The 24634-nt window shown below is 41.1% G+C and overlaps 1 protein-coding gene across 1 annotated transcript in view; it reads right to left on the bottom strand.

Annotated features, from left to right (window-relative positions):
• SLC10A7 (solute carrier family 10 member 7) overlaps positions 1–24634 on the bottom strand; it is a 183537-nt gene that overhangs the window by 111172 nt on the left and 47731 nt on the right. The gene's annotated exons all lie outside the window — the stretch shown is intronic.

Consider the following 24634-nt stretch of genomic DNA (forward strand, 5'->3'; position numbering starts at 1 on the left):
AGGACCATGTCTCTCTGGTATATATTCCCAGTCTCTGAGTCACAATTTTTTCCACAAATGAGCAATATCAATGATTATATAGGCATCATAAAATGCAAGGGGAAAAGACAGTTATCCTATTGAATAGCTCAAGTCCTGACCATACAGCATGATATTGCGCAATCACCCAAATATATTATTTTAGAAATGAGACTAATAGCCCAATCCTATCCACATTTTCCTGGGAGTAAGCCCTATTGACACTAATGGGACTACTTCTGAGTAGACATGTATAGGATTGGGCACTAATACTACAAGGGAAGTGAATATGAGTTTAATTGTCAGAATGGTGGACATAAACCTAAGAAACCTATTTAGCAACTGGTAAAAACATATTTGCATTTTAACAGTCATGCATAATGTGTTTGTTCCACATACTTGGTGCATCTAAAAATGTTTGTGTAAAAACAAACTTTTTATAAGTAACCTTTTAAAATAAAATTCTACCCCACGTTGTACTTGCAGCCAAGAAGGAATTGGACCTAAATAATTCTTCCTTGGTAGGTACCAGCTAAGCTTGTGCTGCTCTTTGCAGTGAATGTTACATCCAAGCTGTTGTGTTTATGCCAGTCAGAAATGAGAGCCATTGTGGTTTTTGGATAGATCACTGGGCCAAGATCTATCTGGGTCTGCGCTATGAATCCTCCAGCCCAATTTCCTCCTTTACTAAAGTAGCTCTGAAACCCACACCCAAATAGCTATAGAAATTCTGCTGTTTGAGCTGTGGTCACAGTGCACAAGTTTTTGCACCTATCCTCCATATGGGAAAATGTGCCAGCAGCTAGCCATTGGCTAGTGTGATTTGGGGGTAAGACTTCCTGCACCACTGCAGTTTACTGCTGCTGCCCTCGGTCTGGTAGCAGAGTTGCTCATGGATTGAATTGGGCTGTCAAGGGGTGGGATTTACAAAAGCAGAAGTGTCTTCTGCTGTAGTAAGATGGCTACCAATACAGCATGCAGTGCTCTGTTGATGGCCATTTCCCGAGTGCTGCTGCAAGAGGCAGTAATGTTCCATGTCCACTGTCAGTTCCTGCCATGCCCACTGGAGTAGGTAAGGAAGTGGTGGGGACAGGGGCTGGATAGGGTGGGGGGAAACTGGGCAGAGAAGGTAGAGAGAGAGCAAGGAGGCTGTAGGAGGGGGTGGATCCTGCAGCAATGGGGTGCGCCAGATTCTATTCCCATTTTTTTCAAGCTTCCCCATCCCTTTCTCCTCAGACTTGCATCAGCTGGCACAGATCCAAGGGGATTCATTGTGGAGCAGGAAGCTTACATAAGTGTGAACATAAGTGACAGCTGCTCCTGTATAACACTGAGAAAGTAACACTGTAGATCACTTTTTACACTCTCATCCTCAGCTGGCACAGATCCAAGGGGATTCATTGTGGAGCAGGAAGCTTACATAGGGGGAAAAATTCCCACTTACCACTCAATCCACCCCCACTGGATACAACATGCTTGTTTTTGGCACAGATACATGGGGGGGGGGAGGAGGACAGGACTCGGCTCTAAGTTAACAGGATACAGCAGGGCTCTCCAAACTCTGGCCTGTGGTCCAAATCCAGTGTTTGGAAAAAGCTCTCCCACCACAAGCAATGATTACCATTCTGCTGCTGCACCACTTATTTTCCCCTTTGATGGCAGCACAGGGATGCTCTGGGCAGTTACATTTGCCTGGACATCCTGCTGGAACACTGAGCAAAAGACACGACTGCTCAGAGCGTCCCTGTGCAGTAACTGAGGGGGAAATAAGTGGCACAGCAGTGGAATGGTAAGTGCTGGTTGGAAAGGGGAGTTCTTTTCCGGGAGACCACTGGTATACAGCAAAGCTAAACATAGCACTTGCCTTGATCCCAAGCTCATGTCATTCAAGTGACCTTAAACAATTTCAGCACAGTTAAAAAAAAATTAAGAGTCACACAGTTATTTCTTAGCCTATCTTTGATATGGGAGAAACAGGCGTGAACCATGCATTTCAGCAGAGGCTGGAAAAATGCTGCCACAGTCAGAGAAACTGTTGCTAACTGGATCAGTATACAGTTTGGTTCACACTTCAGTTTCTCCCTGTGAACATAAGTGACAGCTGCTCCTGTATAACACTGAGAAAGTAACACTGTAGATCACTTTTTACACTCTCATCCTCATTAAGGAACTAGGGAAGTCAACCATGAGTAACATGATTGTGACGCTAATACTTAAATTTCTTACAAACTTGAGAACCACAAGTAAAAGCGTGAACTGATGTGTCATTAAAGAGGTTATTACTAGATGGTGCAAACATGTAGGAGCAATATAGAAGTATACATTCTTGCAGTTACAGTGGTAGTAGCGGAAAAGGAGCAGCATGTTAGTCTTCAAACTGGTTGCCATTAAAGTGTCGGGCCTCTTCACTAAGTATTAATAATTGGATCTTTAGAATCCTACGTACTCCAGCTGGGAATGAATGGACCAGGTACAATAAAGAGAACTGTACTAGGATTAACAATAATAGAAAATACTCAATGTATACATTCTTCAACTAACAGTTACCCTGCAATGACAACTAAGTAAAGACTCATTTAGAATGGACTGGGGAGGGGACACCACAGTAGAAAGCAGCCAGCAGTGAAAAGAATTAAACATGTGTTTGTATGTGGAACAGAAAGAATAAGCAAGACTAGTAAAATACTATATTGAGAAGTCTGAACAACATGCCTTTTCCTCTCCCACAAAATGACCCCAAAAATATGTGCCTGTGCTTCCTTTATGCTACTAACTAAGGAATGTCCCTGGCAGATTAGAGATGTACTTAAGTGCTAGGCTTAGAACAGAACTGAAATAGGCTAGCACAAGGAAGTGAGTACAGTTCACTTCCCCTCCACCAATACAAGGATCTTCTGGATGGGATGTCTCCAACTTCACAAGCCTGAGTGGTCCCAGAATATAGCATCAGTCTTCTTTGGGCCCAATGGTTCCCTAGATTCACCTTTAGACAGGAGCCAACCCCAAGCTTGGAGATGAAATGAATTGGGGAATATTTGGGGAATATGCCTCAGAAAGTGTGCATCCTCCAAGGCCAAATTTTTCCTATCCAGGATTCTTTCTGCAAAAGGGCGATAGCAAGAGGATATGAACTTTTTGACTCCTCCCTTAATTTTTCCCTATGTAAATATGTACCAAGTTTGTACCCTCCGATTAATTTCCACACGTTCCCTTATTTATGCCATAGCCTTTAACTGCTAGTCATTGTATGGAAATTTACTTCATCAGCATCAAGTAAGTTTCACTTATATCACCCTAAAAGCACAAGATAGCAAGACTCTAAACCAGGGGTGCTCACACTTTTTTGGCTCGAGAGCTACTTTGAAACCCAGCAAGGCCCGGAGATCTACTAGAGTTGTTTACAATGTTCGCGCCATCATAACATATAACATTTATGTGTACAATGTATGTTGGTGTACCTTGCATAACCACATGAGCCAATACTGCACAACACAACATAATGAACTATAAACATTTTTTGTAATTACTTGAGTTTACTTTGATGACTTGCACTGATGTGAATCAGCCAAGGATGCATAGTCGGACAGTAGCTGCTGACAGCTAGCCTCAAGCACACTTCCAAATGTTCATCAGTCATGGTGGAACTTAATGTACTTAAGGTACTTGGACTTAATGATCTTCATGTAAGAAAAGGCTGACTCACATAAATAAGTGGAGCCCTTCCTGCCTCAGGTGCTCTTATATCCCTGAGGGCCCTATTGCCTTCAAGTGGCTGCAGCTGTGCAGCACACTATGCTGGATGCCCAGGCCTTACCCTTAAAGGGGCCACTGCTGACACCACATCTACCTCCTCACCAGATCTTCCTCGATTCCAATACAAGTTGGGGGGGGGGAGCAGATCTCTATACAGACCAGTGCAAAAACAGGGGAAAGGTGTGGGGGAGGGAAGATCTCTATATAGACATCACAGCAAGACCAGTGCAAAACCCCTTGCACACAGAACCAACAGATGGAAGTTGGGGGGTGGGGCAGATCTCCATACATACCAGTGCAAAAGCAGGGGAAAGGTGTGGGGGAGGGAATATCTCTGCATAGACATCACAGCAAGACCAGTGCAAAACCCCTTGCACACAGAACCAACAGATGGAAGTTGGGGGGGGGGCAGATCTCCACACATACCAGTGTAAAAGCAGGGGAAAGGTGTGGGGGAGGGAATATCTCTGCATAGACATCACAGCAAGACCAGTGCAAAACCCCTTGCACACAGAACCAACAGATGGAAGTTGGGGGGGGCAGATCTCCATACATACCAGTGCAAAAGCAGGGCAAAGGTGTGGGGGGGGAATATCTCTGCATAGACATCACAGCAAGACCAGTGCAAAACCCCTTGCACACAGAACCAACAGATGGAAGTTGGGGGGGGGGGCAGATCTCCATACATACCAGTGCAAAAACAGGGGAAAGGTAAGTCAGCCCCAGTAGAGTCAATGGGGCTCACTCCCAGGGATGCGTGGACAGGAGAGAAGCCTGCCAGCGGCTCCTCTCCCTGGGAGGAGCCTGCCAAGTGCTCACTCCCTGGGCTCCCTCCCTAGGCTCATTCCCTAGGCTCCCTGGACTCACTCCCTGGGCTCCCTGGGCTCACTCCCTGGGCTCACGAGCCTGCCAGGGGCTCACTCCTAGGGATGCGTGGACGGGAGAAAAGCCTGCGATCGACTCATTTCGCCTCGAGATCGACTGGTAGCTCGCGATCAACGTATTGGGCTCCCCTGCTCTAAACCTTAAAGCAATTACAGTTAGTACAATTGTTTGTATGGGAAGAAAAAGGATAGCCCAAAATTCATATTGAGAATTTATGCTACCTTTAGAAAGAAATCATACCTGAGAAAACAATTCTTCCAACAGTCAAAACAAATGTGCCCAGTATTGTGCAATATGCGCAGAAATGTCTGTTTCATTCCTTATGGGAACTATGGACAAATTCATACATTACCTGGAGCAGCATCATGGCTGTTGCCTTCATGGCTGCTCCCACACCACATCCTAGTAATTGCCTTTACACATACATGGTTATGGTAGATTATGAAGTTACACAGATGTTTCCAGAAGTGGGTTGGGAGCAATGGCAGAAGCAGTGGGACTCGCACAGCTCCAAGTAACTAATGTGAGAATAAGACCATGCAGGAGTAAAAGTAAAACAGAACAGCTGTTGAGTGTTTGGTTCTAGCAGCAAAATTTCCTGTATTATAAAAGTCTAAAATAATATTTTTGATCTAGAATAGGGATGTCCAAAGTTGTCGGCAGGAGGGCCACATCATCTCTCTGACACTGTGTCGGGGGCCGGAGAAAAAAAGAATTAATTTACATTTAAAATTTGAATAAATTTAAATAAGTTTACATAAATTAATATACTAGAGGTGGAACTTATATGAATGAATGAAGGTCTTGCAATACCTCAAGGCCTATAAAAGGCCTTGCACAAAGCAAGGCTGGTCTTTTCTTTGCTGCTGCTACTGCATCACAGATGAGAAACAGCAAGCAGTGGAGGAAGCCCTCGTCCCACAGCTAATGCGAGAGGTCAAACAGTTGCCCTCATGCTGAGAGCAGTTGCGTTGGGCCACTGCGGGCTCCAGCAAGTTTCCGGAGGGCCAGAGGCTCACTGGAGATGGGGGTGTCCCTGAGGACCACATTAGGAGTCCTCGAGGGCCGCAAGTGGCCCCCAGGGCTGGGGTTTGGGCACCCCTGATCTAGAACATGTGATACTTTGAGTCTAGATAAATCACATACTTGCAAAAAGCCTCTGGAGAAACATTCATTGTCACAGGAAAATCATTCAATATTGACATTTATCCCAGAATGGTTCACAGATTTTAAGAAGCAAAAATAGGCAGCTTTGAGTATGCAATCCTGGAAAAAGGTGCGCCTATTCTCGCCATCATCTCTGCAGTAACCTTTTACCCACATTACACAGGTGACCTCCTTTTCACTGTCCCTGGGCTACAATTTCCATAACTGGTACCTGGCTCCATTCATTTGCATGTAAATTGCAGGGGAAAAAATGATAGATTAACAACTTTAAATTATTTACTCCTGCTCTTTGCTCCCACCAAACCCACACAGCACAAAAGGACTCATGTACAGAGCCCCCTGGTTTTCCCCAAGCACTGCATATACAGTTTGATAACTTGGTAGTTTCTCAGCTTGAACACTGCGAGAGCTATTCTGCCATATCACATAAACATGGTTTTCTTTTGACACAGAAAAATAAACCACAAGGGTCCTCTCCTTTTGAGTTTCAGACTGCATTCAATGCCAGTTGACAGGATATTCTCAGGTTCACTAATCCAGAAGATTTCAGCCCTAGGTTATTCCTGTGAGTTAGTACTGTTGTTTACGTGCTTGTAACTCAAATCTACATACCATGGAGGAGAGACTACGAGACTCACATTCTCAGCTTTACAGAAGAATTGTGGACTAGTAGGGTGTATCCAGCCAAAATACTGGATGTTGAATAAATTCACACTCTGATATGAAAATTCAAACGGTAGCTTTGAGCATGTTTCATCTCTCCATGAATATATGTCACAGGGTCATTGCAAGGATCAAATGAGCCCATATATCCTTCTTTTAAAAAAAAAAAAAAAGGATACAAAATACTGTATGAGTATATTTGATTTTATTAGGTATATCTCCCTCCACCACAAGATTTTACAAAGGTCCTCATTAGTGTCCAAGAGACCTCCTAAGCTGCTAACCACTAAGTGATGATAGGAATTTGCATAAGCCGGGGGGGGGGAGGGAAGGAGAAGGCACTATAACTTACATGACAACATTTTTTTCTTTTCTTACATTGCTTGCCAACCCCTGGGGGCTGGGGGCTAAGAATAGGTCCTCGGTTTGGCTGTACTTGTCCTAAGAGGCAACTAAACAGCCACCGGGCAGATGGGACTCGTTAGCCTGGGAAGGCAGCTCATCTGAGAGAAGGAAAACTCTGATCCCAAACCTCCACTGCCTTGTGGCTACATCCAGTTATGGAAAAGGCTTCAGGAGTCAACCTCGAGGCAAAATCCAGAGCCGGAGTCCCTGAGACAGTTCATGGCTGAACACAGTCACGTTCTGGCAACTCCTGCGATGTCGCTGGAACCAACAATATTGGCTTCTGCCTTTCCTTTTTTTCTGTTTTTTTTTTTTAATAATGCTTTATTTATTTATTACAGATACAGGTAAGGAAAATTGGATAGACTTAGGGCTAGGACTACATAGGTTACACACAAGGGTGGTGGCCATCGATTACAACAAACATTAATCCAAACAAAATTAATAATCAATACAAAAATTATCATATTCATTAACCCAACTGGTTAATACTTTAACATTCCATATTTTTCCTCTAACCTTATCTATCCCATCATTAAAAAAAACACTTCAGACTTTTACTTATACACTCTTCTTACCACTAAACTAGTCTCTAAAATAAAATCTCTTATCTAATTCTTAATTTCTAATATCACATCTAAAAAAGAAGTCTCCGATTACAATGGTATTACCCCCTTCAATATCTCTTATAATATATTATACATCATTTTCCATAACTATCCAATCAAAAAAGGCTTCAAATTTTTACTTATAGACTCTTCTTACCACTAACCTCTAAAATACAATCTCTTATCTGATTCTTAATTTCTAATATCACATCTAAAAACAAATATCTCCAATTACAATGGTATTATACTTCGCTTATCCACCACATATTTATTAACCCAAAATACAAGTTTAATATTTTCTCCAAAATAAATTGACCTCTATAATTTATTTTATTTACCTTCTCTTTTATAAAATAACCCTTTTATTTATCTTAATACCACTATAGTTTACACAATACTTATATTCCAAAATTGTAATTCCATCTGATTTATTTCATATATTTACCACTTTAATTTTCACGATACTTATATTCCAAATTCCCTTTTCATCCACTTTAATTTAATCTAATTAATAAAATATTCATCTTAATACCACTTAATTTCCGCAATATTTATATTTCAAATTTTCATTTGTATCTATTTTAATTTAATATGATTTTTTAAAAAAATTCTATTTATTATTCAACCATTTTGACCTTCTTCTTATTGTTTACTTTGTACTCTATCTTATTGGTGTTCCCTCTTAGTCCTCCTACTGGTTCTTGCACTTCTTCTTTTTCTTCTTAAGTCCCCCCCCCGTTTTTCTTTCTTCTTTTTCATTCTGTTATTCTTGAATTCAATCCATAAATTCTTCCTCTTCTTGAAACAGCTTGCTCTCTGAACATTTCCTCTTTTTTCTTCCTTAAGATTCTCAGTTATTATGACAATTGCTTCTTCCATCTCGTGTCCCATTTCAAAATACTCCACTTCTTTAACTTCATTCAACATCTGATCCATTCTTTTTTCTTCTCTATTGTTTATAATCTGTTCCCTCGAGTTTACAAGGGAGGAGCTTATTTGCCCAATTTGTTCAGAGAGTTCTCTGACTTGTTGCTCCATTTCTCTTCTAAAATCCATCAGAAAATCCACCAACAAGGCCTGACTTTCACGATTATCTTTTAGATTTTCAAAAGCCATTTTTATCAACACCAGCTTGAACCACTTCCTGCAGGGTTACCTTCTAATTTTGTATCCAGGGTTACTTTCCAAATTTTTATATCCAAAAAAGTCAATCAAATCCACACAGTCAAATTAGGTTAGTATGCCTTTAAATGACCAAAAGGGAAAAAAAAAATTCAAGCCTCTTGCTGAGAAACTGAAACCAAAAGTAGCAGTGTCCAGGCTTAAATAAAGGCTTTTTGCTGGGAAAATGAAGGTAGACTTTATTTCCTTCATTGAAGATTACTTATTTATTTCTCTTCGGTACATACCATTAAAAAATATATATATATATAATCTTGTACTTACTCCAGCAGGGGAAATACCAATTCACCTATTCCCCCCCCCCCCGGGTGGCTAATGGCCAGCGTGAATAATCTTGAATTATCTCCTCCTCCTCCAGACTTCTTACTTACAGTTCTCAGTAAAACTTTTTAAGGAGCAAAGTTCACTCACTCTTAATAGCTTTTTTTGCTGCGATGTTGTTGTATCTAGGCCATGGGAGGACGGACTTTCAGCTTTCCGAGCTTCTCGAAGATGGCGCCCAGGATAGATATGATTCAGCACAGAGCAAAACAGAGAGAAATCCTTGAAATTGCCTGTTTCTAAGGACCCCCCCCCCCGTTCAAGCTCTCAACTCTTCGTACCGTCTTCCTGGCACCGAAGCGTGCCTTAGTTGTTTAGGCACATGAAAACACATCTATTTCGCAGTCTCTTCGGGAACCCCCAAAGTTCACTGCAACTTCGCTGAGAGTTAGCTCTGCCCCCCCGGCTTCTGCCTTTCCATTGGACCATTTCAGCGACGTGGAGAGGGGGGATTTGCTGCATGGGTAACAGCCTATCCTCCATACCTACTTTACCCAGGCTTCGCGCACTGGAGAGGACACTCTGTTCCAGAACCACCATTCAGAGCGCAATACCAAAGTCTTCTGAGACTGAAGGATGCCAACATTGCTTGCTATATTCTGTATTGCACCTTCATCTGATAAGTTAGTATTTCTCAAATTGTGGGTCGGGATCTCGTGTTTCTCAAATTGTGGGTTGGGACCCACTGGGTGGGTCGTGAGGCAATTTCAGGTGGGTTCCCAGTCATTTCAATATTTTATTTTTAATGTATTAGTCTTGATGCTACCATGTACGTGACTGCATTTGGGGTAATATTACAGCTCTGTACTTTTGACAAGCTACTATGTATATGCTTTTAACAGTGATAGTAATTGGAACTTACTCCTGGGTAAGCTTGGGTAGGACTACAGCCTAGAATTGTTAAAAATATTCCTGCTTGATGTCACTTCTGGTCATGACATCACTTCCGCTGGGTCCTAACAGATTCTCATTCTAAAAAGTGGGTCCCAGTGTTACATCTGTGAGAACCACTGTGATAAGTTGTGAAGGACTTTAACAAGCAAAACAATTCCGTTCTCAATTTACTCCCATAAATGCATAAAGAGAAAAGAAATATCACAGTGGGTTAAGTATCACCTTGAAGTACAGTCTCATAAAGACAAGACTTAGTTGCTAATTCAAAAACAAGAACACACACAAACTCTAAATAACCAGTGGAGCTGATAAAAAAGCAGTAAGGAGCTACTTAAAAGATCTGCTGCATTGAATGCTGCAGAGATACCCTGCACTTCACAGTTTGCCCTTTCACAATACCATATGTTCAAGCTGGAACACTGGGTTCTTTTACGGGTTTTTCTTATAGGGTAGGTTCTACTATGTTTCCATTTACTTATGTATTCTGACTTCAAAAGATCACATATGTTCTGATTAGTACTAGAAACACATGTAACAATTTTTTTTAATCTTTCCAAAATATTGGGGTGATAGGAAGAGAACCCCTTTGTTTCACTAGCATACTAGAGATACAAATTACCAGGATTTTGCAAGCTGATTTTGTGCCAATTTGATACAATCTGTGCATGGTGATGTGCCATTGTGCATGTTGGCAAAGCTCACTCTGAACTTACTGTAGAGCCATTATATTTTTAAGCTATATCTTTGGCAGACAGATTCTCATAAGATTCTGAACTACCATGTTATAAGCTACTGCACTAATGTGTAATAAGTAGAGGTTTTTTATTTCTTTTTCACCTCTAATACCTTAGACCAGTGATTTTCAACCTTTTTTGTCTCATGGCACACTGACAAGTACTAAAACTGTCAAGGCACACCATCCATTTTTGGATAATTGACAAGGCACACCATGCTGTTGGTAGGGGGCTCATATTCCTATTAATACTATGACTCTCCACCAAACTCCCATGGCACACCTGGGGACCATTCACAGCACACCAGTGAGCCACAGTCCACTAGCTGAAAATGGCTGCTGCAGACACTTGAGTATATGTTGATCTCATAGATAAGCTAAGGGCAGGTTTCGAGCAAAAAAAATATCATGGAATTTTATATGACCCTCAGATAAGTCAGGAATTAAACTTAGTGGGGCATCTGACTATAATTTTGTCTGATTTTTAGGCCAGATCCTGAAAAGTAACAGAGCAGGTAATTGTTACCTAAGAACTGTACAGTCTTTATTTTATTAAAAAATTAGTAAAAGATCCTAAGATACATTTTTATTCATTAACTTTTTAAGTTCTGGTCTTCACAACCATTTTGTAAACACTATCAGATGTAAACAACATACCAGTAGAACCATTAATCAAATCCTTCTTTAAGGTGCCTGGTGTGTTAAGCTGGAGGCTTTAAATATAACATACAACATATAACACATAACTGGGAGTGTGTAATTCAAGTAATTCATTTTACAGCCAAGAGATAAGCAACAAGAACTTAGTGTGACCAAGCAGAGCTACACCTAGTTGCAACCTGATTTACTCAGAAGTACACCCACTGCTTTCCATGGCTGTTGTTTTTAAGTAAGGGTGAACTGAATTATAGCCTGGGATTTTGTTTCAGATGAAAAAGAGATTACATTTTGGTGTTTTAAAAACCAGACCTCTGCCAAACATTTTCAAAATGGACTGAGAGTCCAGAAGGGTTGGGTGTGATCCTGCCAAAGAGAACATGGCTTACTTGATTTGAATGGAAGCGTTGTGCCCTGGCTTACTTTTTTCTCAGGAGGAAAAGGTTAATTTTGGCTACAGGTTGCAGAGACTAATGCCCTGTTGCCTTGGAGACTAATAGCCTTTAAATATCTCTGCATTGTCCTCTTGCTCTCTTGTGGCTTTGTGAAAGGGAGTGGAACAAAGCAGTGAGAGGACCAAGCCCATTCATTTGGCATTCCTTGACCTGGAAAAGGCTTTCCACCATGTCCCATACAAACGTATCTGGCATGCCCTTCGATCCCATAATGTCCCTGAAGCCTACGTGCAGTGGACTCAACTACTGCACCGTAGTGTCACTAGCATGGTCCAATGCTCAGTAGGGACATTGCCTCCCTTCGCCATCAACGCTGAAGTACATCAAGGATCAGCACTTTCACCTCTACTATTCTTCCTTTGCATGGACACTGTGATGCTAGACTTCCAGTTGCCTCACCCATGGTCACTCCTTTATGCCGATGATGTCTTTTTGGCGAATGAACAATGTGAGGACCTGCAAGAGCACACACAGTGATGGAACAAACGGCTTGACGAATTTGGACTTCGGCTGAATATCAAGAAAATGTAATATATAGATGTGGCCCTCAGACTGATGGAACTATTAGCATTGGTGGAGAGGACCTGAAGAAAGTAGAACAATTCAAGTACCTCGGCTCGCTCATATGCAGCAATGGTGAAAGCTTCCCAGATGCTCGCGCCCGTGTCAACACCGCCTGGATGAAGTGGCACCAGGTGACTGGAGTCCTGTGTGAATGTCAAATGCCCTTGAGCCTTAAGTCAAAGATCTACAGAATGGTAGTGCGTCCAGTCGCCCTCCGTGGGACAGAGTGCTGGCCAGTGACAGCAAAGTAAGAGCAGACCCTACATGTGATCGAAATGCGAATGCTGCGATGGTGTCTTGGATTAACGCAGTTGGATCGCAGCACAAACGATGATGTATGACAACAACTGGGAGTTGCACAAATTGTGGAAAAAATGCAGGAAGGAAGACTTAGATGGTTCGGACACATCATGTGCAGTAAAGAAGATTCTGTGGCAAAGACAGTCATGTATCTGAACCCTGCTGGCCGGTGACCCCGTGATAGGCCCAAGAAGCGATGGTTGGATTGCATCAAGAGGATATGAAATGCATGAGCATCACCCCTGAGGATGCCCTGGATCAAGCCAAATGGCGACAGACATGCCGAAAAGTGGACCCCACCATAGCGCAGGAACAACGCGCTAGGAAGAAGAGTCCTCTTGCTCTCCTCTGGACTTCTCCTGGCTACCTGAACAACCCTCACCCCTGAGTGATTCACAGATAAGGCAAGGAGATTTACACTTGATTTATTGGCAGAAATTTCTTAACTTATAGGTGAGTATTTACAATATATTTTTTATAGCAAACAAAATCAAAATACAATACAAAAGCCATCTATTAACACAACTAAACAACCACCAGATCTATGTACTTACAAATAGAAAAGACAAACAACAACAAATTTACAACAAAATACATATAAATATAACCCTATAAATGTCATGTAAGTAAGGAGAGTATCCTAATTCACTATAAATTCACTACCATCTAGTCCAAATATCAAGGAATATACATCTGTTTGCACTTATATAATTATTTTCTTTCAGCTAGCTATTTAGACGATCCTCAATAGTTTATTTCTCTCTAATCCTCAAATTCAGAAATTATATCTTTTTTCTCTTGTATGAAAGTCAATGAGTGGTTTCCAATTGTTCATAAATGTAACTACTGACTTCTCTTTAAGTAAAGTTGTTAATTTGTCCAAGTCCATAATCTTCATCCACCATTCTTCCGACAGTATTTCTGTTTTCCAATATTGTACATAAAGCATTCTCACTGCAGATGTCATATATTTAAAAAAATTTCAAAATTTGTTTTTTTTATATACTCATCTATCAAACCAAACAAAAAGACTTTTTGGTTTCATTCGTATATTCATTTTTAAAATTATGTGTAAATGCATATGGGTCTATATCCAATATCCACCGGGTAGATGGGACTCGTGAGCCTGGGAAGGCAGCTCATCTGAGAGAAGGAAAACTCTGATCCCAAAACTCCACTGCCTTGTGGCTACATCCAGTTATGGAAAAGGCTTCAGGAGTCCGAGGCAAAATCCGGAGCTGGAGTCCCTGAGGCAGTTCATGGCTGAACACAGTCATGTTCTGGCAACTCCTGCGATGCCGCTGGAACCAACCGTATTGGCCTCTGCCTTTCCATTGGACCATTTCAGCGACGTGGAGAGGGGAGATTTGCTGCATGGGTAACAGTCTATCCTCCATATCTACTTTAACCAGGCTTCGCACACTGGAGAGGACACTGTTCCAGAACCACTATTCAGATGCACACACTATATTCAGTATTTTTCACCTGACTACAGGTCCACCACATATGATAAACTTGGTTTTCCCCCCACATTTCCAGTATCTATTTGGCATATTATCATACATTTTTGAAAATCTACAGTCTTATACCACTTGTACATCATTTTATAAAAATTATCTTTGAAGATTCAGTTTCAGTATAAATAGGTAGAGGTGTTCTTAAACTTTTTTTTTGCAAATGTTATTTTTGCCCAAGGAGGAAAAGTGCGAAAAGTAGGGTTATGTGATTTTGTTCCAAGGATACATTTTTATAAATTTTAATTATAATCATTTTAAAAGTGTACTAGGTAGGTGATTTACAGCCCAATCCTATCCAACTTTCCAGCACCAATGCAACCGCAATGCAGCCCTGGGGTAAGGGAGCAAATGTTCCCATACCTTAAGGAGGCCTCTGTGACTACATCCCCAACACAGGAAGCAGTGTATACCCCATAGGCACAGAAGCACCGGCACTGGAAAATTGGATAGGATTGGGCCCTAAGGTGGCATAGTGTCCGTAGATGCACCTACCGGCATTATCCATGCACCCCCCATCAAGCCCATTATATTTTTAATTTTTATTTTTGCAGATTTCAGGGGGTTTTGTTTTTACAAAACTGAGAAGGGCAGAAAGCAGTGTTATTTGTTTTTATTTTGTTATCACACACACACACAAATCACATCTCTAGTAGTAGGACATGTATAATAGGACAAAAGATAAAAGGATCCATAGGCGAATCCTCCTACCTCCTCAAAGGCCAAATAAAATAAATAGGTTTTCAGACCTCTCTGGAAATCACATAAAGAGGAGCCTGTTCTCAAATGTTCTTGTAACCGATTCCAGAGATGTGGTGCCGCAACAGAAAAGGCCCTGCACCTTGCCACCATCCTCTTGGCTTTAGATGGCAGTGGTATCCCAAGCAAGGCCCTATCTGATTATCACAGGGGATATGCAGGATATATGGGAGAAGGCGGTCCTTGAGGTATCCTGGACCTATGACATATACTGCTTTAAAGAACAACACCAAAAGCTTGAATTGGGCGTGGAATGGAATTGGTAGCCAGTGTCATTGCGGGAACAACGGCACAGCAGGTTCAACCCACCAAGCTCCAGCAACACTGGGCTTAAAAAGTCCCTGTTTCTCCACTACCATTTTTCTAGGTCTTTACACTGGGGGTTTTGCTCAGTACCATATTTTCTCATTTATTGCTAGACCCCTGCCTCATAACATCACTAGATTTTCAACTCTGAAATCTCAGGCTTTTGAATACATCCTATTTGGCACAAGTCCCAAATCATGCACAGGTTTTTGATGCTGTGCCCCAATTCATTTATGCAGTATATTGCCTTGTATCATCCATTTGAAGACTGACATAGTACAGATTGAGATGGTAAGGAAGGATCTTTGCACATTCTGAAGGTAGAAAACAGCTCAAGAAAAGTGTTATCCAATCCCCAATGATTTTAAGGGAGCAGCACTGAGCTCCTCATCCACAAATTAGTGTCTTGGTGGTTATGATGTGGCAGGACGGAAAGGTACAGCTACCAAGAGGATGGTTAGGGAAATTCCACCTATTGCAAGCAGCATAGGCTGGTTTATCAATGTTGGTGTCAGGCACTTCGAAAGGAAATTCCATGGATAGAATATTGATGTTGGCATTGCAGACACTCTAGAAGAACAGAGTAAAAGACTCAGCTTGCATTTATTCATTTATTGAAATGATTTCCTGCCGTGTTTCTCAAATTGTGGGTTGGGACCCACTAGGTGGGTCGCAAGCCAATTTCTAGGGGATTCCTATTCATTTCAATATTTTGTTTTTAATATATTAGACTTGATGCTACCATGGTAAGTGACTGCATTTGGGGAAATGTTATAGATCTATACTTTTCACAGACTACTGTGTATATGCTTTTAACAATGATAGTCAATGGGACTTACTCCTGGTTAAGTGTGGGTAGGATTACAGCCTAGGTTTGTTAAAAATTTCCCTGCTTGATGATGTCTCTTCCAGTCATAACATCACTTCTGATGAGTCCTGACACATTCTCGTTCTAAAAAGTGGGTACCAGTGCTAAAAGTGCGAGAACCACTAATTTACTGTATATCCTACCCTTCCTGCTAGATGAGAAGCACTTACAATATACCCTGTCCAAGTAGGGCTTGTGTTGATGTAAACTGAGAGGGTCTTTCCTTGAAGCAGTAAAAGTTTTTGTTTAATATTATACATCTGCCCTGCATTTACTAAAACGTCCCTTTCATTCAGAATCCTCACAAAGGCACATCCACTGAAGTTTTGAAATATGGAACTTAAGAAGTGCTCCACTGGATTACAGGGACATACAGTTGGTGGGGAGGCAGGTGAGGCAGAGCCTCTAGCCTCCTTTGAAAAGCACTCCCGCCATGTGAGTTGCCCAAGCACCCACAACCCATGCACAGATCATGGAGAGTTTGGAGAGCTTACAGTATTCTGCCTCACCTGCCTCCCCACCTACCACATGTACCTGCTGGATTAGGCCAATCTAGTCCAGCTTCCTGCATCTTACCTGGTGAGGCCCACCAGGTGCCTCACGGAGCACAAAAGACAAGAGACCTGTAGCCTGGTGCCCTCCCTTGAACATAAGAACAGAAGAACAGCCCCACTGGATCAGGCCATAGGCCCATCTAGTCCAGCTTCCTGTATCTCACAGCAGCCCACCAAATGCCCCAGGGAGCACACCAGATAACAAGAGACCTCATCTTGGTGCCCTCCCTTGCATCTGGCATTCTGACATAACCCATTCCTAAAATCAGGAGGTTGCGCATACACGTCATGGCTTGTACCCCGTAATGGATTTTTCCTCCAGAAACTCGTCCAATCCCCTTTTAAAGGTGTCTAGGCTAGACGCCAGCACCACATCCTGCGGCAAGGAGTTCCACAGACTGACCACACGCTGAGTAAAGAAATATTTTCTTTTGTCTGTTCTAACCCGCCCAACACTCAATTTTAGTGGATGTCCCCTGGTTCTGGTATTATGTGAGAGTGTAAAAAGCATCTCCCTATCCACTCTGTCCATCCCCTGCATAATTCTGTATGTCTCAATCATGTCCCCCCCTCAGGCGTCTCTTTTCTAGGCTGAAGAGGCCCAAACACCGTAGCCTTTCCTCATAAGGAAGGTGCCCCAGCCCCGTAATCATCTTAGTCGCTCTCTTTTGCACCTTTTCCATTTCCACTATGTCTTTTTTGAGATGCGGCGACCAGAACTGGACATAATACTCCAGGTGTGGCCTTACCATTGATTTGTACAACGGCATTATAATATTAGCCGTTTTGTTCTCAATACCCTCCCTAATGATCCCAAGCATAGAATTGGCCTTCTTCACTGCCGCCGCACATTGGGTCGACACTTTCATCGACCTGTCCACCACCACCCCAAGATCTCTCTCCTGATCTGTCACAGACACCTCAGAACCCATCAGCCTATATCTAAAGTTTTGATTTTTTGCCCCAATGTGCATGACTTTACACTTACTGACATTGAAGCGCATCTGCCATTTTGCTGCCCATTCTGCCAGTCTGGAGAGATCCTTCTGGAGCTCCTCACAATCACTTCTGGTCTTCACCACTCGGAAAAGTTTGGTGTAATCTGCAAACTTTGCCACCTCACTGCTCAACCCTGTCTCCAGGTCATTTATGAAGAGGTTGAAAAGCACCAGTCCCAGGACAGATCCTTGGGGCACACCGCTTTTCACCTCTCTCCATTGTGAAAATTGCCCATTGACACCCACTCTCTGTTTCCTGGCCTTCAACCAGTTCTCAATCCACGAGAGGACCTGTCCTCTAATTCCCTGATTGTGGAGTTTTTTCAGTAGCCTTTGGTGAGGGACCGTGTCGAACGCTTTCTGAAAGTCCAGATATACAATGTCTATGGGTTCTCCCGCATCCACATGCCTGTTGACCTTTTCAAAGAATTCTATAAGTTTCATGAGGCAAGACTTACCCTTACAGAAGCCATGCTGATTCTCCCTCAGCAAGGCCTGTTTGTGTTTTGAGATCCTATCTTTGATGAGGCATTCCACCATCTTACCCGGTATGGATGTTAGACTGACCGGCCTATAGTTTCCTGGGTCCCCCCTCTTTCCCTTTTTAAAGATAAGCGTGACATTTGCTATCCTCCAATCTTCTGGCACCGTGGCCGTTTTGAGGGACAAGTTGCATACCTTAGTCAAGAGATCTGCAACTTCATTCTTCAATTCCTTAATAACTCTTGGGTGGATGCCATCAGAGCCCGGTGACTTATTGATCTTTAATAAGATCAATAAGATCACCTTGCATCTGGCAAATTTCCTTACATTTAAAATCAACTTTATTCATGGGTTATGAACCACAAAATTGAGCAAGAACTGCTTAGTCAAGAATAGTTCACACCAAAGTCACCGGGCTCAATACTTCAAAGGCAATCTTAGAACAGAAATATTGTACATGCTTGTGGAGATAGAAGACCATCCTGAATGGAACCTGCCATGCTGCATAGTGTTGCTTGTGGTAAGCCACCTTGGACCTGCACCTTGGGTCTGTGCATATAGGCTCTTTTTGGGTTTTTCCTCATATGCCCACTAACCGATGACTGGTGTAGTCAGTTCTGATGGCCAACTGAGATGGGGGGAATGTGAATCCTGTTGACCCCCTACACACAAGCTACAACAGATTGATAGATATGCAGAAATTCTCACATACAGCACAAGCACACAGACTTCTTCTACAAGCACATTCGGAAGATCCAGACCAATGAGACCATTTTAAACTAAACTGAATTGCAGGACACTTCTTACAGCAAAGATTATAAAAGCATTACAGATTAAATTTGCTGACTGACAAATGAAAATAAAAAAGGAACAGAGGGGAAATTCTGATTTGCAAGAAGGCATCATCTTTTTCCTAACCTGAATGATTTTGCACAACAAAATTAATAATTTAGCTATCTGAAACATCACATGTGCAGAGCACTGTAAGCAGACCAGTGGCATTTTCATTTCAGATTTATACAGTCTTTGGTCAATACGCATAATCTGCATTTCTAACACCTGCTTCAGTCAGCTGTGAAGTGCAACGCTATTTATGGATATTCTTTCATCTTTACACTGTCCAGCCAATAAAAAAGAATTGCACAATGGCAGATAATAATTTAGCTTTACAAAGATATGGAACCAGTCACTCTGTTTTTGATCATATCCTGACAGAGACCTTTTCATGTGTTTGCAATTCCATTTTATTAAAATCTATTTTAAAATGTAACATTATTATTGTTGGCCTAATTATACATCATGTATTTTGCCCTCAAAAATTGGCATTAGGCTTACACATAGACAATGAAATAAAATATAAAAATATGTAAGCAAACTACTGTGTAATTAAGCAATAATGCACAACAGGGTATACCTTAATGGGTCATTAAGAACATGCCTCAGGTGTACTGGCAGGCAGGAGGCCAAAGGGAGGGGAACTTCAAAAACTCTGTAAGTGCACCAATGGCTCATTAGTGCATACCACAGAATTACTTGTTGCTATAGTAATATACACGACAACCAACCTATTTTATCGTCTGGTGATGTCGCAAGCAAAGTTTCATTGAACAGGTTTGTCTGTGGTATCAAAAGTCACCAGACGGTTACAGAAGAAAATCAGAACATAAAAAAAGGCTACAAGTCTTCCATCAGTTTTTAAGTTATTCCCAATAATTTTCATGAGAATATTCCAAAATAAGCAATTGAATATTACGAAATTAAGAGGAGGAAATGGTCTTACCAGCGATTACTGGAAATCTACTTTTTTATGAGTTTCCATCTCTGTGCTTTCGAACAGTGCCTGAACGAAAACAATCCAAAATTATCACCTTCTTCCATAGTATGTGGTCAATGTATGGAAGTGGAGTAAGATCATGCTAGCTGGCTCTACCTCCAACCTCGATTCATTCAGTCAAAGGTGAGAAAGGGGTACACGTGTCACGTACAATTCTGTGCATTTGTGGTCTTCTATATATGTTATGAAAAATGTGAACTGAGAGAACATTGGTAAGCCCCACTAGCTGTTCTCCCGAGATTCAGTGTTTGCCTCTGAACATGAACATCATTGGGGGGGAGCGCAAATGACGTCGGCAGCACGTTGGTACATTGGGTGGGGTTTAACAGCATCATCCAATACTTTGCACAGCATCTAAACAAGGCTTCTGCATGCATGCACACTTAATGCCTGTACTCATTATGGCAAATCTTGGCGCAAGTACAGACTATAATTCAACACCAATAATGAAAATACCTTTAAACAAGAAATAATGGGAAGGTGTATGTTTAGCCCAAATCCCCCAACTGTCTAAAAACATTAACCCATTTCTGCCCAGCCCACAGGTGTACACATTTTATCCCTGTTGCGTATATGCAACGTAGGGCAGAAATGGCTTAAGGCAGTGGTTCTCACACATTTACCACTGGGACCCACTTTTTAGAATGAGAATCTGTCAGAATCTGTAGTAGCTTGTTAAAAGTACAGGTCTGCAACATTTCTCCAAATGCAACCACATACTATCAAGTCTAGTATATTAAAAATAAAACATTGAAATGAATGGGGACTCACCAGAAACTGGTTCATGACTCACCTAGTGGGTCTTGACTCACAGTTTGAGAAACACTGGCTTAAGGCAAAAGCATGAAGGTCATTTCCTACCCTCTAGTTTTCTACAGAATATTTTAAAATGCAGAACAATTAACAGGAAAAAAAGAACATAAACAACATTTGGTGCAACATAATGAAATATAACAAGTCCATCAGCTGCTTAGTTCCACATTGTAGAATTTCTTTAAATAGTAATGAAATCTTTGCTTTAAAAAAATCCATCATTAAAAAATAAAAAAGTTGGCTTAGCCTATGAAAATTAGATTTGTAAGTTGTTGGTCATTCCCATAATTAAATCTATGTCACAAATTTGCAAGAAAAATGGACACCACGCCTAATGCGTTTACTTGCTATACAAGTCCTGTCAGGCTATATAAAGCATTATGTGGCCTAAAATTGAGTAGATAAGAATTCTATACATTTTTATTAACGGGCATTTTGCGGGTAGGGGGAGGGCAACGAACTAGGTTTACACATAGTACCAATTAAAACAAAAATTTAAAACATAACCTCTAACCTTGCTCTCATAGAATGTATTGCTCCCCTAAAATCAAGTGATTCAGGACCTCTTGGAAGATGCAGCTTTTCTTAAGTGTGCAGACCTGGCTCTACTAAAAAACATGTACATTGTAAAATCACAGGCAATCATGCTAGGAACATCTCTTTGGCAGAGAAAACATGTTTATTATTAGTAGGACAACATCCAGTACGGTGAATGTTTCTATTCAGAAACAAGAATTTTGAACAAGATCTTGTTTGAGTACACTTGCACACCTTCTGCGCTGGAAATTTCAACTGAGTCTTATGGTAACATATTATTCCCAGTCTTATAGTTCCAATGGGAAGATGCATCAAATAAAAAACAACAGAGGTAAACTACCAGTGAAATCTGTATTGATCTGGCATGTAGTTTCACAGACTGATACAAGGGTTGCATGATCCAAGATGGCAGTGCAGGGAGAGCTAGAAAGAAGAGGTCACCACAAAAAAGTGTGCTGTGACCACAATAAGCTTGGGAACCGCTGACTTAGGACACTGAATTATTCTGGAAACCCAAAGCTAATTCAATTCACTTTTAAACGTACTGCAAAAGCAGACAGCATTTTCATATGCAGGTTACTTATTTCAGAACCCAACAGTCAACTAATGTTTCAGCACAGCAGAATATTAAGAACCAGCACAAATACAGCCATGAAAACTGAGTGGTAGTGCAGGACTGCTACTTGAATATTCAAGTTTCAATTTTTAACACGGAATAAATTATAACCTCTTCCTTCCAGATGCAAAAGCACTTAAGTTCTAGCAAAATAAAACCACATTACACACTCTGCTTACTCATAAGGAAGCAAGCATTGGATTGCAGCCTCAGAACCACAACTAGTACTGAAAACCAATTGTACTGAATGACTACCGTTTTATTAAATCACTGTCAGGGGGTAAAAACTCCAGTTCCACAGTTATTCTAAATCCAACTTTTCAAACGAGGGGAGGAGATAATATTAACTTCTTAACTTAGACCAATTCTCTGCGGCATAATTCCAAAATATTCTCTTGGTCTGAAATTTATGCAAATTGAATTAATCTATCATTACTAGGTTAGCGAGAGAAAAAAGTTCTGAAACAATTAGTTCCTTAAAAGACTGTGTTTTAATTAGACATGATGTTAGCTGGTAATAAATATGCACATATCTGCCTGCAAGTCTACAGAAATGCATTTCCTAGCCGAGACTGGTTTGAGGTTTGGTTCCCATACTAAATCTCAACATCCAATATACTTAGTCATCACCCATACATACAGTCTATCAAATGTAACATAACCGAATACCAGAAGGAGACATTCTTATCTAGGCTAACCCACATCAGTATTCATATAACCTTCATACAAGGCAGCCCTTGGTATCCATGGGTTCAGTAACTTTGGATTTGAATATCCGCGGGTTCCGAACCTATGGGATGGGCCACCTGTTGCCCTCTGAACCCAACCAGAGCTGTGTTTGACCGGAGCCTTCTGAGGGCCGAAAAGCACGATTTCCAGCTTTCAGTTGAAAACTGGAAGTTTTACCTTCTGGCCCTCAGAACCCAACCAGACCATAGATAGCTCCAGTCAGGTTCAGAGGGTTTGGGGCCACTGAAATCCGCTGATTTAATCGGGATTCTGGGAATGGAACCCTCACAGATACCCTGGGCCACCATGTACAGCAATCTGCCTGAATAAGGATACTCCAGCAAGCAAATCGCATAGTTCTGCTCTCCATTTTCATCTTGGTGGTCATTTACCTCCTGTTTTAATAAATACTGTAAATATGGGAGTCTAGATATCATAAAGAATCATTAGCCAAAATATCATTTAATCCAACCCAGTTCTCCATATCCAGTATCCTCCATGAAGATTAGCCCTTGACATCCAATCTACAGAGTGCCATAAGCAACAAGCAAGTGTTAACAAGGTACCAACTTCTCTTAACAAGAGTTAGCAATTTAACCAAGGTGCTTGCAGGCCAAAGAATGCCTTCAAAAACAAATACCACAATGTGTTGTTACACACACTGATGAAGTGAAAAAATATACAGTGTGACCTGGTGAGAAAAAAAAAAATCAAATACAAGAGCTGCAGAGAGTGGCGTAATATTTCATGGTCAAAAGTGTTCTAAGTAGCAGTTACCAACCTGTCAATCATCTCTGACAGTTTAACTATCTTTTACCTGAACTTCAAGAGCAGGGTTGGGCAAACTTTCAACTTGAGGGATCCTAGACCTTAACAATTGTGTAGGAGAGGGAATTTCAACAGGTACAGCTTGTCATCTGATTTGGAGTTCCATTTAATTCAGAGTGAATGAGTATCAAACTTAGGAAGTCAATAAATATTTATAAACAAATATTGCTGGTTCTTATCAACAGACTGTATACCAATTCACAGATAACTGAATCTGTGGATACTGGATCTGTGGATATGGGGGGCACCTGTATCCTTAGAAACACTTTTATAAGCTGAATTCAGAGCACTGAAACTTTGAGCAGATCTGTCACCACAAACAGAAAATAAAGAGGAAAAACTGGAGCTAAGCAATGTTTTTGTTTTCCTTTTAATGGTGATCCTACTTGCCATATGTGGGACTAGGGAACAAACTAGCACCTTTGTTGTGGGGGGGGGGGGGACAACAACTAAGAACTAATGCCAATAAACTAAATTTTAAAAATTGAGGTAAAAATCATCTTTCTATTTAATAAGGTGACAGAGAGAAGGACAAGTTATAAGTGTTCCTTTAAGCAATGCCGCTGAGGCGTCAAAAAGACACTGAGGTGATTGGGCATTCTTCCTGTCCTTGAAGCACATGGCCAAATATGGGGTTTGCCCTACTCTACAGCAGGGACTTAGAGCAGTTCTGGAAGCTTCTGAAGTTGGTTCTGCGCATGAACATAACTCTACTACATGTGAATGCACAGAGGCCACAAAGAAGAATTACATTCAAGAACCTGTTAATAATAACCTCCAAGTATGTTTCATCTAAACACTCATCTTAATCTTACATTCTTTAAAGCGTGTTTTTTTTTGTATATGCAAGCATGTTTAATTTATTGGCAAGTATTCATAATGTACAAGAGCAATACTTTCACACCTCCACATGTATTTAATATTAAATTTAACTTTTTATTAAAGTAATACCAGCACAATACTTGAGGTGAGCAATTTACATGATAAAAATGCAGAATTATGCAAAACGTGTTAAATGGCAGAGCTGTCTAATTTCTTCAGTCCAGGAAACGGGAAAAAGAACTACTGAGCTCTCCTTTCTGTCTAGTTTACACTTTGTGCTCTGAAGTACAGTCCAAGTATGTAAAACTAAGGGTAAAACTTTGGGAAGCTTTGATTCTATGGTTATTTTTACCAGTTTCAAAAGTATC

This window comes from Tiliqua scincoides, chromosome 6 (genome assembly GCF_035046505.1).
Source record: "Tiliqua scincoides isolate rTilSci1 chromosome 6, rTilSci1.hap2, whole genome shotgun sequence".
Classification (NCBI taxonomy): domain Eukaryota; kingdom Metazoa; phylum Chordata; class Lepidosauria; order Squamata; family Scincidae; genus Tiliqua; species Tiliqua scincoides.